General features: G+C 45.0%; 1 protein-coding gene across 1 annotated transcript in view; it reads left to right on the top strand.

The window, feature by feature from the left end:
• The first annotated feature begins 2207 nt into the window (after positions 1-2207).
• The window catches only part of KIAA1324L (KIAA1324-like ortholog), a 50922-nt gene continuing 36959 nt past the window's right edge, over positions 2208-16170 (top strand). Inside the window, exon 1 of the mRNA XM_010580950.1 lies at positions 2208-2325. The gene's annotated coding sequence lies outside the window, so the exon portion shown is untranslated. The remainder of the gene's footprint in view (positions 2326-16170) is intronic.

Here is a 16170-nt window from a genome sequence, read left to right as displayed (position 1 = left end):
AATGTTATAGGAAATAACAGCTGAACTGGGGGAGGGACATGTTTAGAACATTAAGGCCAAACCCAGAAAAGTAATAAAACAGAGTCAGAATTACAGTTAAAATTAAAACAGGCCCATGGCCAAATTTAAAGATACTATATATCTGGATGACAGTGGGGAAAAAACATTGAAAGCAAAACCAGAGTAATAGCTGGCAACAGATAACCTCTGGCAATGGAATTGCCATGAAATTCATTTCAGAGAAGTGGTGGGTTAAGCAATTTCTCTGTCAGGGAGGAGAAGAAATCCCAACATAATGCAATGGCATTTTTCAGTGAGAAGCAGAAGTGTTGTGTCCCACAGTGCTGAGGAGCCTCCTCTGTCAGCCTTCTATATTTGGAAGTTCAAATTGCTGAGGAAGATTAGAAGTGCTGAGCCCAGTAAGCCAGTGTTAATGGGCGATTTCCAGTGCCTGCATACATCACATGTGCTCTGAAGGTGTTGGTGCCACATTCCAGGTGTGCTTCCAGCTCGTAGGGATGGACCTGAGCTACACTGGGTGCTGAGGACAGTGTCACCGTGGCTGCTAAACCAGCTTGAGATGCTGGGTTGTTTAGCTGAACCAGAGCTCCATGCAGTTGTATTCACCCACTATAAGTAGCCAAGATGGTTAATTTAAAGCTGGCCAGCGGTGCAGCCGAAGTTGTGAGCTGCTGACATGCCTGTGATGCAGTGCAGATATATTCTGGTTATAAAAGAGGGATACAGCTGGGCCCTCAGTGGTTGTTTCTAGGTAAAACCTCATCTGACTGGTTAAAGCTGGAGAGATTTCCATGGAGGGATGGAAAAGGAGAGATGGAGACATGACTCTTCTGCCTGAGCTTGGAAGGAGAGCAAAAATCCTTTTTTCTTTATAAATTAGTTACTGCCCTGAGTTTTGAATCTCCGGTGATAGCTGACAGCCAGACAACCATTAGAGGGGATGTTTCTGTACTGCGTGGTGTGTCCCTTGCAGCTGCACCACTTCTGAGACCCCCTCTGGCTGCAGAGGGATTTCATGCTGACTAGACATCCCTGAAGTGTATTTTGAGAAGTTGGCTATGGGAGCAACCTGCGTTGTTGACACCAAACTGCACTCTATAATTTTTTTGACCTCATATGAAATAGAAAAGAGATCTGAACATGGGTCAGATTCAGAGTATTTCAATATCCTTTTCTTTGCTTCACTCCCGTCTTGCATATTTAATTTAATAGATCATTTTTTTCTTATGTGATATGAACTATGAGATGAATCTATTACAGATATGTTACTTATGTATTCCGGTTGCCTTATAGGCAGATTTCATACCAAGATGATTAAGGACTGGTTTTTTTCTGTTCCTTGAAGATTGTATAATGAGATGAAAGTGGGAAAGTGCAAATTTTAATTGAGTATATTTGTAGACTGGAGAGTGTGGTATATTATATTTCATGTGTGGCTCTGGGTTTGACAGTATCTTTTTATGCCTTGATTTATTTTTGAGACAAATAGTTTTCCTTTCCACTGTGCTGTTAGGTTTCTAAACCATAGGTTGAGCCACAAAGATGTTTATTGACCCATGAAAATATTAATTCCAGAGAAATCAAAATATTATTTGCACTTGGATGCAAAATAGCAAAGGCTTTGATGATGTTTAAGTACAACTTTATTAACATCTGAATATCTCTGGAGAGCTATGGTAACAGTAGGAGAAGGGCATCCTCTGAAATCTATGAAGAGGGAAAGGCACTTGCAGAAGGTGATTCATCTCATCTATCTTAGACATCCGACCTAACATGGGATGACTTGTGCTCTGGGTATGGCTTGCTCCATTGACCAAAGAGGAAGCTTGATTGACTGCTGTAGATCAGATACCATGACAGTGAGAAGTTTGGGAGCAATCCTGCTCTAAGAGACTGGGAAAAAAGTTCTAGTGGAATCAGTGTCCTGTCTCTCAAGTGCTTTTACATATCCCACCCTCTGCCTTTGCTTTTGTGCTGCACAGCATTCGATGTGCTTTGTTTGCGCTTGCTCTGTGATGATACATGGTGATCATCAAAGCAGTGAGAGCGCTGCACAGTATGTTCTACGCCAGGTACTTCCTTTCTGGTTTAATTATAACTGAGTTTGCTAATCCCAGTCTTGATTAATGAGCTTAATATGCAAATGTTATGATGAAACTGAAACTCTTTGTAATTGCTTGCAGACAGATTACCACTTCGAGTACACAGAGTGTGACAGCAGTGGCTCCAGATGGAGGGTGGCTGTTCCGAATCCGTCGGTGGAGTGCTCTGGACTACCTGACCCGGTGAAAGGGAAGGAATGCAGTATGTCAGCACTTTTCATTTTACAGACCGTTACTAGCTGTTTCTGCTATCTACCCTTGTATGGCTTCTTAGCTATGTCACTGATGTCCTGAGTGTCCCTGAGTTAGTCCTTCCCCTCCAAACCTTCTTGTCTCTCGGAGCTATGGAGCAGGGATTGTCTTTGCAGTGTAGTTGTACAGCTCAATATGTGCTACAAGTACCCTTGTATGCTAATTCACGGACAAGACACATCTACTACTATCTTGAAGAGGTGTGGTTGCTTGTCTTGAGCTGCCATACTCTTAAGTACTGCAGCTTTCCCCTTTGTTTGTAGCTATATTGGCCAAAAGGGTGGCCAGGAGTGGCCCAATTATATTTGCATAGTGTCTGCATTCTCGTTACCTGCATTATTTAGCTAATTAATAAGCTGAATGCATAAGTAATGGTAAATGTCTTATTTGCCTGAGTTATTTTCATGATGAAGCTTTTGCATTTTATTTATTTATGTATTTATTTTTAACAAGTTGGAGGGTTCTCATATCACTTGGTACTGCATTTTTTTTTAATGTTAAAACACTTCTTTGCGTCTGGGGACATAAGCGAACTGCTGCTCTGCAAACACATTTGAACTCTTCCCTCGCTGTTTTGTAGTTTCCCAGCCTGAATGCTGTTTCTCATCATACTTCCTTGCTTTAGAAAGTCTCTTCACAAAAGATCCTAGCAGTGCTTTACTTTCTCCGTAATTTGTACCAGAGGGTATAAATTATTGTATCTGACAAACCAGATGAACAATGGCAATATCCTTTCAGTTCTACTGTGGGAGAGGTGAGATTTACTCACTTCTGACTCTCCTCCTGTAAAGGTTTATTGTTCATTTCTTTACTACATATGTTCCAGTGTGAGGCACATAAATGTTTTCTGTAGCAGTGTTGACCACTGGAAGATTTCGTGTGGCTTGCAGGCATCATTTGATAAGTTGCCTGTGTCATTCTTGGTAGTTGGGTTTAGTTTCCGAGGTTTTAAATGTGGAATCTCTGTATATCCTTAGAATGTGTTTTTCAATTACAGAAATACAGAGCTGGGAAGCACCTCAGGTGATCCCATAATTCATCCCCCAGCCCAAATAGCTATAGTAGCAATGAATTTGTCATTCATGGCTATTGTTTGGCTGGACTGTTTTCAGGGACTTCTGGTAATGAAGAGCCCACAAGCTCTCCAGATATTTGCTCGTCTATTTTGTTCTTTTCATTTTCCCTCCTGTTACAGCTTTTTCTGCTGTTGAATCTCCCTTGTTATACTTCGAGCCTGTTACTTTTTGCTGTCTGCACTATAAAGGAGCAGATAGTGTTATCCCTCCTGCTGCACAACCACTTTTGGTGTACTCTGGAGTACACAGGTATAACTAATGTTTTTCTGATATACACTATTTCTTCTTAAATCTTGTGATAAATGGTTCAAGGTCCAGCAACTTTACACTCTCCTTTACTTTCTGCTACAGATTTCGACAAATGGTGCACTTCCCTCTTCACCCCCTCTTATTTGTGTGTCTTTCTGGTCTTAAATCAGTTCCAGTGAAAATTCGACTGGTTTATAACAACAGATGAATCTCTGGCTTCTCCATATCTTGCCCCCCTGCTAAACAAGGGGAAAACTTTGCCTAGTGGATTGGCTGTGATATACACCAAAGTACAGGATTCTGTTAAATACACTGGAAAACTCATCTCAGTAGATGCCTCTCCTCCTTGTAGTGTTGCTGTTAAGTCCCATGGCAATTCAGCTGGTTTGAGAAGCAATTGGATATTTGACTTTTTTACTGAACCTTTCAGATATCATCTCTCTGGGCTTTTGGGAGTGCAGCGGTGTTAATGTAGTTCTGTCTTTTTTGTGTGTCTGTAGTAGATTGTCTGGCTTCAGGAGATGTCTGGCTATATTCTGATGGTAAAAGTCATTTTAGGTTTCTCATCTCTTAGTCTTTCACCTTTTGCTTTAAGAACAACCAATCTTTCAGGCTGAAAACATGAATCTGTCAACAGCAGTCAATCACTTCAGGAATGTGTAGGGAACACCCTTCCCATTTGGCTTGGCTGATGTGGTGGTTTTTACTGCAAAATATTTGAACCAGCATAGAGTTTGGCTGACAGTCCATTCTTCAATGGGTGGGATATACTGGGAGAGGCAGCTTTTGGAAATTCTGTGCCCTCCAGCTCTTTAGAGTTTGCAGATGGGGGTCTGTTGTTGATGATGAATTGTATTACCAAGGATGTGTTACACTAAAAGCACAAATTTCTGGAGCTGGAGGAAAGTGAAAGGTTCTGTATTTGGGGCTGCTACAACTCACATTCTCAGTGGATCGTGTGCAAAGTGAGACTTGGCCAGCGGTTGCGTACGCATCTCACCAAGTAATTAATGGCTCCTTGAGATGCCTTCCTTTTCTCATAGGCCTAGTGTTATTTTATCCCGAGCCTACCAAGAAATACCATAACTATGCCATATCCTTTGAGATGAGTCTTTCTGGACATTCTACTAATTTATTCAGGTTCTCCTACATCTTGTAGATCCTACCCTATGCCAGAGCATACTGACACTGGGGCTCATCTTGACATTTGGTAGAGTCCTGAACTCCCTTGGGTATCTCTTTCAGTCCTTCAGCCTGCAGAACTGGGGACCACAGTTCAATTACCCCAAGTGGGATGATTTCCAGCTTTGGAGATCTGTTATCTTCAGAAGTTTTGGTTGGTATCTACCAGTCCTGATATATAGTTGAGCCAACTATGTCTCTGCTCTTAAAAAAGGGTTGCAGTTGTATAGCAGCATGAGCTCTTCGGGAATTTTCGTCTCCTTGAGGTTGGCAGAGCCCTCAGTGGTCCTTGGTGGCAGTTAGGACACAATGGATATGGAGGAGTCTGGGTGAGAAAGTGGTTTTTTTGGGAACACATCTACCACCGCAGCTGACTTCACGACGTACCATTTGCAGTTGTTTTCATCTATTCAGAAATGCCTGCTGCTTGAGAATATCTGCTGTTGATCTTTACTGCTCCCTGAAAACAGAAGTGACTAGCAGGCTGTCATTAATTTTGGATCCTGAGAATAATGCGCCAACTTCTCCCGCTTCCAAATGTTCAGCAGTCATTCTCTTTAAATTGTGCCTGAACTAGGAATTGGAAAGATGGTATAACAATATGTTAAATGTCTCCAATCATCTCTGTAAATACGTCTAGACTGTGGTCTCCAGTGGAGTGGAAAGACACTTGAGATTGCTAAAAATGTATTAGCTCAGGTGCTTCACATATCTGGAGCAATCTAACTGTGGCACCAGCGCTCAGTTGGCATCTTGAGATGTGCTCATTTTCAGGATGTTGTGTTTTACTGCTTTTCATTTGAATGAACCCGTTTAAAATTAGGTTGGTGTCCTGGTTTTGGCTGGCATAGAGTTATTTTTCTTCCTAGTAACTCGTATAGTGCTGTGTTTTGGATTTAGGATGAGAATAATGTTGATAACACACTGATGTTTTAGTTGTTACTGGGCAGTGCTTGCACAGTCAAGGACTTTTCAGCTTCTCATACTGCCCAGCCAGCAGGGAGGCTGGGGGTGCACAAGAAGTTGGGAGGGGACACAGCCAGGGCAGCTGACCCAAACTGGCCAAAGGGATATTCCATACCATGTGAGGTCATGTCCCGTATATAAACTGGGGGGAGTTGGCCGGGGAGGGATCGCTGCTCGGGAACTAACTGGGCATCGGTCAGCGAGTGGTGAGCAATTGCACTGTGCATCACTTGTTTTGTATATTCTTTTATCATTATTATTATTTTCCCTTCCTTTTCTGTCCTATTAAACTGGCTTTATCTCAACCCACAAATTTTACCTTTTTTCTGCTTCTCTCCCCCATCTCACTGTGGGGGAATAAGTGAACGGCTATGTGGTGTTTAGCTACCTGCCAGGTTAAACCACAACAGTTGGGTATCTCTGCGCTCTGCTGCATTTTGAAGTGCATGCCGACCTGCAAAGCACAGCTGACTGTGACCTGCTGAGAGTAACTGCCAGCATTCCCTGAAATGGCTGTCGTCTCCCAAACATGTCAGGATTCAGCCCTTTTTTTGTGTCTTCAAAAAGTTAATCAGCAAAGTTTATCTGCAAAAAGACAGAGTCCTCTGAGAAATAGTCATGGGGTTCAGAGTAGAAAGGATTGTAGTATTTTAACTGCTTTATGATCTGGTTATTAGAAGGGGTTTTTTGCTTTTATCTTGCCATGAGCACGGAGCAGCGTGATGACCCAGCTTCCCCTCCCGCTGCCCTCCCCTCCACATCTCTCCCATCCAGGTGGGAGGTGGGAAGAAAGAAGGAACCTCACATGGCAGATGTTTGTGGTGCTGTAGGAGGTCCTGCTACGCAGTGACCGCAGGCACAGGAGGGGATGTACAGGAGCGGCTCTGCAGCACGGTAGCTCGCTTGCAATGCACTGGGACATGCCTCTTTCTGTATTCCACTCCCCTATTTTTTTCTGGTCTCCTTGCCCTGTGAGGCTGCAGCTATTGCCACTTTCAGACCTCACATCAGGGTGTCAGCCTGCATTTTGCCATTCGGCGTGGTGTGGTACCTCAACGCTCACCCTGTGGGGCCGGGCTGCCTCTGGACAGGCCATGGCATGGCCACACCAGACTGTTCAGCCACCTCTCTCAGGCTTGTGTTTGTTCAGAGACGAGTCGTATTTCTGATGCCGCCACATCACAGTTGCAAGGGATCCTGCAAAGACACGCATTAAAAGTGCAGCAAAGGTCTTGGCTCAGAAAAAAGGCAATATTTATTAGGCCTAAAGCTACTCTGTGTGGCTCTCCTCTGCTTCCCATTTAAGATGTCCCCTCCAGGCATCTTCCCAGTACCATTTTAGAGGTAGGGTACATACATGGAGGCACGGAACGTTGTGCTGGAGGGGTGGTGGACTGAGAGCCTCCCCCCACGAAATCCAGACCTCTGAATCTCTCCATTACTTCTTGACAGTCGGGAATGTACTTAACTAATTTGGTCTCGTTCATTTTTAATTACCACAGATCTCACTCTGATCTCCTCATGAGTCTGATAGCAGGAAGGGAATTCAGCTGATAAGGATCACTGCCATCAGGGAAGTTGCTTGGCTTTTAAAATGGAAAATATTTATGGCAGTCAATGAGAGCCGGAGCGAAGCCCTTGCCTGCATTCCATTATGGCTGGTACCTCTGAAAACCCTTTGCTTTGGTGGGGGGGCTGTATGCAGTGTCTAACAGGGACCTTTTGGGGCCTGGCAGTGGGAGCAGGACTTGGCATCGTGCTCCCGCTGACACGACGCTGCAGTCTGTTTTGGTGGCCACGGTCAGGCTTTTCTGCCAGCCTGACCATATGCTGCCTGTTTTACGCTCAAATTAAAAGTCTGAATTTGGAGCCTTCCTTCCTCCCATGTCTCCTTTCCTTCCTCTCTTCTTCATCTCCCTTCACCCAAGTACAACCGAAATATCTGGTTCAGACTGTGCCCTTGCTGTGCCCAGGTGCATGTCTCAGCAGAGTTTAGGACCAAAAAGGGCTTAAAGGGTTCACATTTTGACCTCAAATTCTTTTTTAATATTAATTCTTTTCTTCCACAGAATATGAGTTATTTTTTGCTACTCTAAACAAGAACAGTTTGCACCTTATCTCATAAATATCGGTTAATTTTAGTGGCGCTAGGTGCATAATAAAGAAACTATGGTGAGAATAATAGAGCAATTTCAAAAGGAGTTGAATTTGCCATGTTTGAGGGGAAAAAGTGCTGGTAGGGTCACTGTTATAGTCAGCACCCAAATGTCAGTTATAATCAGTGGTGCCACTAAGGCGTGAGCAACTTCTTTGAACTCAGAAATGTGCTTCAGTTTTGAGGCGAGGCGTGTAAGTGTGTGCCAAATGGTAAGCATGTGAAAAGCTCCACTGACTTCAGAAAATAGACTATCCTTAATTACAGTGGGCTTTACTGGGGCCTGAGAGCAAAATTTGTCCTGATTTATTGCTACTGAACTGTGTTTGTTGAGTTTATTCTAACTCGTGTAATCTGCTCCTAGGATACCACAGGAGGGGATATGGATCTTCCTGCTAATTGCAGGGCACTTTAGACACAATTAGGGCAAATGACCTTTTTAAGGCTTGTAGGTTTTATAACACTTTAAGGCAATTCAAGTGATCTGCAGGAGTTTTAACATTCTGTTTTTGTAACAGAAAACTGAAATAGAAGGGTTTGAGTTTGATGTTCTCTCAGCCTCTGGTAAGATGAGTATCCCAGGCAGGTGAGAAGTGGGTCTGCTCCTAACTCCCTTGAAGTCAGTGGGCATCTGCAAATTTTATAACATACAGTGTATGCACATACATATCTGTGTAGATGGATAATATCAAATGAATGTTATACATCTGGCAAAACCTGTGGGCTTGTGTTACAGCCTTCTGACATAAAGTTTACATCTGTTCATTGTCAACTAGATTTGTATTCAGGCAAATTCCGTGTAGTCTTTGTGCTAAAGAATTGGTTCTTCTGGAGAATCCTACTTAGGGTTTTGAAATTTGGCTGGTGAAGACTTGAAAATAGCAATGATAAGTTTTAGTAGTTTCTTTAATGTTTACATTATTGCACATGTGGATGTGAATGTACATACAAAAACTCCCATGAGAATGGTGCTATTTATTACACAGTCACATTTATTTATGTTATCTCAAAATAGTTTGTTATGTAATAAAAAAAATTTGTTATCACAACAGTGTCATTGTCTTCATATATGAATGCATGAAAGAACTACTTTTCATAGGCCTTAAATAAGTCCAGAGTTATGGCCTCTCGAAGCAAACGTGAATCCTAACAAATCATCAGGGAGGTTTTTTTCCTGTTTTATTTGACATTCACTGAGGATTATTTTCTGGTCTCATTAATTGGCTTTGAAATGATTTGGATTTCTTTGTTTCAGCTGAAGAGGGGGAATATGGTGTCATCAGCATAGCTCTGAGGACTAGGCATGTATCCATTCTCATTTTTTCTCATGGGTTGAAAGTGATCTTGTCTTCATCAACCTTGACGTATGTATTGGGTTTGCACGGCAAGGCTTTGGTAGTGGGGGGAGCTACAGGTGTGGCTCCTGTGAGAAGCTGCTAGAAGCTTCCTCCATGTCCGACAGAGCCAATGCCAGCCGGCTCCAAGACGGACCCGCCGCTGGCCAAGGCTGAGCCCATCAGCGACGGTGGTAGGGCCTCTGGGAGAACAGATTTAAGAAGGGCAGAAAAACTGCACAATCACAGCTTTGGCCAGAGAGAAGAGTGAGAACATGTGAGAGAAACAGCCCTGCAGACCCCCAGGTCAGTGCAGAAGGAGGGGGAGGAGGTGCTCCAGGCGCCGGAGCAGAGATTCCCCTGCAGCCCGTGGGGAAGACCATGGTGAGGCAGACTGTCCCCCTGCAGCCCAGGGAGGTCCACAGTGGAGCAGATCTCCACCTGCAGCCCGGGAACAGAGGACCCCACACCGGAGCAGGGGGATGCCCGAAGGAGGCTGTGACCCCGTGGGAAGCCTGCGCTGGAGCAGGCTCCTGGCAGGACCTGTGGCCCCGTGGAGAGAGGAGCCCAGGCTGGAGCAGGTTTTCTGGCAGGACTTGTCACCCCACGGGGGACCCACACTGGAGCAGTCTGTGCCTGAAGGACTGCAGCCCGGGGAAGGGACCCACGCTGGAGCAGGGAAAGAGTGAGGAGTCCTCCCCCCGAGGAGGAAAGAGCAGCAGAGACAACGTGTGATGAACTGACCCAAAACCCCATTCTCTGTCCCCCTGCGCTGCTGGAAGGGAGGAGGGAGAGAATTTGGGAGTGAAGTTGAGCCCGGGAAGAAGGGAGGGGTGGAGGGAAGGTGTTTTGAGATTTGGTTTTATTTCTCATTATCCTACTCTGGTTTGATTGGTAATAAAATTTATTTTCCCCAGGTTGAGTCTCTTTTGCCCGTGATGGTAATTGGTGAGTGATCTCTCCCTGTCCTTATGTCAACTCACAAGCCTTTCATTATATTTTGTCTGCCCTGTCCAGCTGAGGAGGGGGAGGGATAAAGCAGCTTTGGTGGGCACCTGGTGTCCAGCCAGGGCCAACCCACCACAATGTACTAATTTTTTTTTCATTTTTGATGTCATTCAGACATTGCTTCTTTGGGTATTCACCTTGGAAGAAACAGTGAGGTCTAGCTATTAATGGCTGCTGATGTTTAATCATGTCATTTAGATCAGACATATGCACATAGATACACTGACATAAGGTAGCAGATGCTGTTGGGTATCCTGAGCTGTAGGAAAGTACTATTTTGAGACAATGTTCAAACAAGGTATTCATAAAATCTCCCCTTTCATTCCTCTGTCCTTGAGATTGCTCACTCGAATGGTATATGCTGATCTCATCCCTCATTTTGACTAACAATTTCCCTTCTCCCCTCTCTTTTGAACAGTCAGGTAGCTCCCATGAAGCTGCCTGTCAATATATAAGTCACATATGGAAGGTTGCTCTCTCTAACCTAAGTACCAAAAAAGTTGATTCTTAGTGGGATGAAATCCAGGGAATCTAAGAATTTCTTGATATGCTATAGATTTGGCCCTTGGCCTGTCATGTATTACCTAGCAATTAAGGATGTCTGACAGAGAAAAACATAATATAACTCTGTCTGGAGCCACCTCTGATGTGAAGAGCAAGATGTGCAAGAAGTAGATTTCAAAGTCATGAACTTTATAGGGACACTTTTTTGTGTATGGCCTGCAGAACTGTCAACTCTATTTTACCTGAGTCTCTTTTGTATCCCTAGGGAAGGTTTTATGTCTTTTCTGAAAGGAAAAGGAAAGGCTTTCCCACTAGACCACTCTGAGGAGGGGACAAGCACATAGCAGCAGAGGCTGCTCTGAGGAACACCGTGGAGCTGAGGAATTAATGCAAGGCTGTCAGGTAGCAAAGATGTTTAGCCAGCAGTGGTGTGCATGGCACAGTTTGAGAGTTGCTACTAAAAGGCTGTGATTTAGCAAAGCACTCAAGCAGATGTTTATTTCTGTTCATCTTAAGAGCATCCCTGCTAATATGTTCCTAACTCAAGTCAGGTAGGTAAGTCCTATTGATGGCATTAGGTTTCTCACCTGGACTGAGGCTCAAGGCTACATTTTGCCATGGCATTTCCATCTGGATGTTTTCCTAATGTGTATTGTTACCCTGAGAGATAACCAAGTTTTACAAGTAATTTTTCCAGATTTTTTCCTCTATGCATGAGCAATGCACTGTCTTTGCAGAAAAAGCCCCATTGTTGGCTTTTTGAAGCACAGATTCTTTTAGGTAAATAGTTAAAAAAGCAGAAGAGTTTGCACTGAACCCACAGAGTTTAATTCCTGGAGAGGAGGTACCAGGAACTGCATGCTGATGTGTGTATTGAGACTTCCAAAAGAAAGGTTGGCTTTAGTGTCTTTTGATGATTTCTTCACCCTATTTGTGTACACGATGTACTTAAAGAAGTTAAACACAGCTTCCTCTGAGTCACTGATTTCTCTTTCAACAGGAAAGCAGCTGGCAAGACCTTGAGATTTGCTATGGCTTGGCAGAGGGATGAGAGGCAAGCACTCTGCGTGCGTGTGTGTGCGCGCGCGTGCACGTGTGCAGACGACATCTCAAATGACACTAGAAGCCATTTGCACCAACCTCTTTGGTTGGTGAGCAATCAAAACAGGCCTGATTGGAGTCAGTGGGGCCTGGAGAGCTACTCACTCACCTTGAGGTATGTTTCCTGCCATCTGCATTGCTGAGCCACTAGGATGGTGGTTGTAACCCTGGCAGCAAATGTGCTTGCTAACCTCTTGGTGACAACTGCTTTCCTCCACTCTATGCCACGCTTTCATGAATTTACTGACTATTCCCATTCCAAAACCACACCTTTTAGTATCCAAATGATGAAATAAAAGTGATAATAAAGCTGTCCTATGTGCTAGGCCAGCTGGGGAAAATGGTACTCTTCCTGTCAAAGAGGTGAACTGGAAAAAGCATTGCTCTATTTTGTAATTTCTTGGGTAAAAGGAAAAACTATTTACTCTTAAGAAAAGGAAGGGTCTCTTCCACAGAAGGTACTCTTCCCCAAGTTACATCAGCTTTCAGTGTGATCACATTTCAAGCCTAAACAGCCTTGACAGACTTTTTTTCTTAAATTAAGATTCAGTCTGGTTCCTGGTAACACATTGGGATATAATGACTGAAGAAAACGAACATCAATTATTCACAGTCTATTGGAGAAGCCTCATATAAATTATTCACAGAGGACATTCTGAAGCTGGCTGAGACTATAGGAAACATTAATAATGAAGCAATGATTTCCTCTTGTCCTTTGGCTTTCTTTTTTTCTCCTCATCTCTTATTTTGGTTGGTCCTTGGTTCCATGTTGTGTGGACTCCGATGTCCCAGGGTATCCCTGAACAGATGTTTCTGTGTACTTGTCCTTGGCCACATCTTCCCCTCCAGGTTTGTGGCATGTGTCTGCTGAACCCAGCAGCTGTTCAGAGGGACAACTGCGTGATGCTGCCAACCTCATATTTTCTTTCTGAGCTACAGTTTTCACCTCTGCCCATGGGAGGCTGAGATAATTCAGCCCAGACTCTGCCTGCAGGAGATAGCAGCATCTCACATGAACCCCAGGCAGTTGGGCTTTGGATGAACAACATAGGAATGGAGTGGGGAGAGATGGAAAGCCAGTGTTTGAGATTATCTGTCCTGGGTATTTGCACTGGTTTGGGTAGAATTGCCCCATTGCTAGCCCCTTCTAATGTTGTTACAATCTGGCAAAATCCAGTCCTGTGTCTTTTTTTTAAATTGTAATGTGTTGAGAGCCAAGGGGACACAGAAAGACACACATGAACGTGCACATACTCAGTGCCAACAGGATAAACAGAAGAGCTGAACTAGTTTTAGGTATCATAAATAAGAAATATCTGGAGAAAAATGTCTGCTGAGAAGAGTGACAGAGGTAGAAGTAGCGGGTCCAAGTGGTGTGGGACGGGAAGCTAGCTGGGGGAAGGTATAAGACTGAGTGGCCAGGGCTGCATAGAGGAGGAAAGCAGTTGAATATAATGTAAGTTTGCTGTTGGAGGATGCAGGGCATTGAGGCAGCTTTGATTAATCTCCTGGTGAAATCACAAATATTCTGATCCCTGTCACAGCGTGGCAATATCTTGGAGATACTGGACATGAGAAAACACTCCAGAGGAAGGTTTCAGACCTCAGAAGAAGTTAAGTAATCATATACATGTGAGGATCAACTCTGTTAGTCCAGGTGTGTTCATTCTAAGTCTGTCCTGACCCCCAGCATCAGAAAGTTAAGCAACGTGAGATTGTTAGGGTCAATTAATAGAAGAGAAAAGTGCCAGCTAACACTGATCCTAGTCCACCAAATTCACTGGGAAGGCCACAGCTGTACTAAAAGGCAGAATGTGACCCTGGAGCCTTGCAGTCAAAGGGCAAATGAGGCAAGCTTGTTTACGGTCTGCTTTGCACTCTGAGGAGCCGTTTCCATGCCTGCAAAGTGATTGTAAAGTGCTATCAGATCTGCAAAGCAATCTATTGCAAGCACTCCTTGGAAGTGGTTGCACAGTGGGCAGGGTTCCTGCTTCAGGATGCCCCATGTCTGTGGTATGTCCCAGGAGGGAGGTAAGATACCATCGCTCTCCACACAGAGTTTAGCAGGAGGGGGATTAATTAGATTCCTGTTGTGGTTTCAGCCCAGCTGGTAACAAAGCACCACGCAGCCGCTCGGTCACTCCTCTCTCCTGGCCCCGGTGGGATGAGGAGGAGAAAATACAAAGAAACGCTCTTGGGTTGAGACAAGGACAGGGAGGGATCACTCCCCACTTATGGTCACGGGCTAAAGACAGGCTCAACTCGGGGAAGAAACAAAATCAACTTAATTGACTACAAAGCAAATTAAACCAAGGATGTTACACAGTAAAAGCAAACCTTAAAACACCTTCCCCCCACCTGTCCTTCCTTCCTGGCTCCACTCCACTCCCAAATTCTCTCCCTCCTCCCCTCAGCGGCGCAGGGGAACAGGGGACGGGGGCTGAGGCCGGTTCCTCACCCCTTGTCTCTGCCGCTCCTTCCTCCTCAGGGGCAGGACTCCTCACCCGTCCCCTGCTCCACCGTGGGGTCCCTCCCACGGGACACAGTCCTGCACGAACTCCTCCAGCGTGAGTCCCTCCCGCAGGCTGCAGTTCCTCACAAACTTCCCTGGCGTGGGTCCTTCCCGCGGGCCGACCTTCAGTCCCAGCCTGCCCCAGCGCGGGCTTCCCCAGGGAGCGGCGGCCATCTTGGGGGCCTCCGCTGCCCTCCGTGGGCTGGGGGGACACAGCCTGCCGCCTGGTCTCCCCACGGGCTGCGGGGGCAGCCCCTCCTGCCCTCCTTCCTCCCTGCCCTCGGGATCCGCAGAGGGGTTCCTCTCCCATCCCAATCCCCTCCTGGCTGCAGGTTCCCCCTCTGAAATCCGCTCTCCCAGAGGTGCTACCACTGTCACCGACGGGCTCAGCCTGGGCCAGAGGTGGGTCCGACTTGGAGCCGGGGAAGCTTCCAGCAGCTTCTCACAGGAGCCGGCCCTGTAGCCCCCTCCCCCGCTCCCAAAACCCCGCTGCAGAAACCCCAAAACAATTCACTAGTTTGACCTCACAGGCCATTAAAAATGCATCCAGTTAGGCTGATGCTGAGGCTGATAATTTGTGTTTGGCGTGAGCTTTTCTTCCATATGGTGTCCAGTTACGGTACGAAGCACTTGAGAGACAAAGGGTCCATCACATGCCATGCAGATTGTTCCAGCAATCAGTCATTCTTCCTATTAAAAATGAGTGCCTTATTTCCAATTTGAATTTGTCTGGGTTCAGCTTCCAGGAGGTAAGTCTTCTTATGCAGTTCTCTGCTTGATTAAAGAGTCAAGTGGGATCCTGTGTTTTCTGCCCTTGGAAATGCTTATGCATTAATCAAATTGACTCTCAATCTTCTTTTGACAAACTAAACAGACTAAGCACTTCAGATCTCTCACTGCAAGACATTACCCCTAATTTTAAAATCATTTAAAGTCCTTTTGTTTTGCATTGACTTCTTAAAAATGCCAGATCGCAACTATATTCAGTATTAGAACAATCTTCTTGCCTGTAATACACACGTTTCATCCTACCCTACACATGTCTACCTCCACCTCTAAATACATCCGCAGATCTCATTAGCACCTTTTTTGCATGTTTTGACAGTGGAAGCTCTTGATGAACGGTGAGTCCACTGCAACCCTCAGGCTTGCTGCTCTCCAGGATACATTTCAGCCTTCTGCAGGCAGGGCCAGCACTCCTTGCCTTCAGTGGCTTGTCTTTACCTTTGACTCTCTTAAAACACTGACTTCGAGTGGGCTCAGGCTTGACAACAGTCTCTCACCCGCCAATTTTAATAGCGTTCCTTTTCTGTTTGCCTGCAGATCATTGATAAAAATGTGGAGAGCCATCAGACTCCGTCCTGGGGCAAGCAGAACTGCCCCCTCCCTCCCTGCCCAGTGATGGTTTCCCACTGACAGCCCTGTCTGAGATCTGTTACTCAGGCCGTTCTTAATCCATTTAAGATGTGCCTTACTGGTATTGTGTGGTACTACCTTCTTCATCAGAATGACATGCAAAACTAAGTTAACTGTATTAGAAACCCTAAGTCTATTACATCCACTCAGTCACCTTTATCAAGTGACTTGTAATCCTTTTAAAGAATGAAATGAGGTCTGTTTGACAAGACTTATACAATGGTTTTAGTGGGTATTAGTACTATAGCCTTTGTTAATTTTTTATGAAGTGAATCTGGTGTCAGCTTTATTG

This window comes from Haliaeetus leucocephalus, unplaced genomic scaffold (genome assembly GCF_000737465.1).
Source record: "Haliaeetus leucocephalus isolate CR32 unplaced genomic scaffold, Haliaeetus_leucocephalus-4.0 Scaffold751, whole genome shotgun sequence".
NCBI lineage: Eukaryota > Metazoa > Chordata > Aves > Accipitriformes > Accipitridae > Haliaeetus > Haliaeetus leucocephalus.
The sequence above is the reverse complement of the archived record's forward strand: the minus strand, read 5'-3'. Positions and strand labels throughout refer to the sequence as shown.